Consider the following 1,960-nt stretch of genomic DNA (forward strand, 5'->3'; position numbering starts at 1 on the left):
AAGAGTGTAGTGTTTTGTTGTATGAGACTGAAACTGTGTCTGTGTCCGTATGCATGTCTGTATGAGTGATGGTGAATGTATGAGAAAATAAATAAATTCTGTATTGGGTGGGTAAGAGCTGCGCCCCCTCCTGACAGAGTGTGGACGCAGCTCTTGCCACACCTGAGAGGGATGAATGACTGATGATCCCTCTAGATAAAGGGAAAAAGAATGAGCCCTGTTTGAATAAAGGGACAAGAAGTGTGAATGTGTTTAGGAAAATGGTATCAATAAAAATTGAATCAAGATCTCTTATAGGCTTTTGCATTTTGATGTCTATGTGAAAGAGAAGGAGAAAATTTTCAGAGATCAGTGCAGTAGAAGTGAGATCAAGGTACTAAGTTAAATAAGTATATTTAAAAATAATTATAAGTGCGGACCAAATAAAAAAAAAGAAGTAAAGATAAATAAGAAATTATTATTAGAAATGTATGAGACTATCAATTCATACAAAAAAAGGGTAAATGCATCAGACAGAATAAAGACTAAAATTAGGAGAAATTGGTTAAAATAGTTAAATTAAAATTGAATTGTAATATTATAGGAAAAGGTATGGCAGCCACTCCGGTGGAAATATTAGGATTAAAATATCCACTGTGTAAAGAGTTAATAAACAAGATATCAAACAAATGGCAGAAGAGAACAAAAAATCTGGAGACAAAGTGGCCACAGGAGGGGACATTTGAGGTAACATTGTGTGAGGAAATGGAAACTCTGATAAAAAAAAACATAAAACTAAGAGTATAAGTAAGAAACGAGAAAAAAGAGAAGCAAAAAGGGAAAAAGAAAAAGAAGTGATAGCCATGCTTAAAAAGGAAGGGGAGGACATATTAAAAAATATAAAACAGGCCAGAAAAAAACTGAAAGAGGCAGACAAAAATACGAAGAAATAGGAAAGATTATTTTCTGAGCCGCCCCCCTATTTGCCCACAGAGGGAGAGTTCCCAATCCTAATAAGAGGACACATTAAAAAGTATAAAACAGGCCAGAATAATACTGAAAGAGGCAGACAAAAATATGAAGAAAAAGGAAAGGTTATTTTCTGAGCCACCCCCCTATTTACCCACAGAGGGAGAGTTCCCAATCCTCAAGGGAACAGTAGAAGTAACAGGAGAACTGGAAATGGAAGGACAAGTAGAGTTGGAAGAAGGAAGAAAAAAAAAGGAACCAGCTGTAAAAACAAAGAGGCAAGAGAGAAAAGAAAGTGAAGGATATTTACAGATGGATTGTTATAGACAGGCCAGCATAGCATTAGAAAAGATGAAAACAACCCAAAATAGAACAAAATTTGAGGAAGTGTTACAAGAAATAGAAGAGAAAATTAAAGAATCAGGAAAAAAGATACAAGAGGTAAATAAATTGGAAAGAGGGAGAAGTAAGTTGTTCGAAAGTACTGAGGATGTGAGTGAAAAAGAGGAGTTATTTGATAGTGGAAAATGGGAACAGGAAACTATGGGCAAACTTTTGGCTGTGGGGGACATTAAAGCTTTGCTGGCTAAAATAATAGGAGGGACAAAGATGGATGAAATTCTTCAAACAACTACTCTGGACAGAGCAATGAACTCTCATAATATGGATGGAATTGTTTTGGATGCATTCCGTCCAGCAGTGTGGCAGGCACTGTGTGCAGAGTAAAAGGACAGAGAAAATCCAACCACAAATGTACAGAGACAGCTGAAAAGGTGGAAACAAGAGACTGAAGGGAATCCAGAAGGAGACCCATTAATGGCAACATTGTTTAGACATGCTGTGATTGATGCTATGCCGCCAGCTGTCAAGAGCAGGCTGGAGGATGTGGTCGGTTTAAACTCTAAAACACACAAAGTGGAAGGGGGGAGAGCTGGCAACAGCCTAACCGAGGTACATTATAGGGCCCAGTAAACCCTTGGGGAGGTCCCAATCCAGGCTATTAGGGGTGCCC

The sequence above is a fragment of the Sinocyclocheilus anshuiensis genome, unplaced genomic scaffold (genome assembly GCF_001515605.1).
Source record: "Sinocyclocheilus anshuiensis isolate Anshui unplaced genomic scaffold, SAMN03320099.WGS_v1.1 scaffold1517, whole genome shotgun sequence".
Classification (NCBI taxonomy): Eukaryota; Metazoa; Chordata; class Actinopteri; order Cypriniformes; family Cyprinidae; genus Sinocyclocheilus; species Sinocyclocheilus anshuiensis.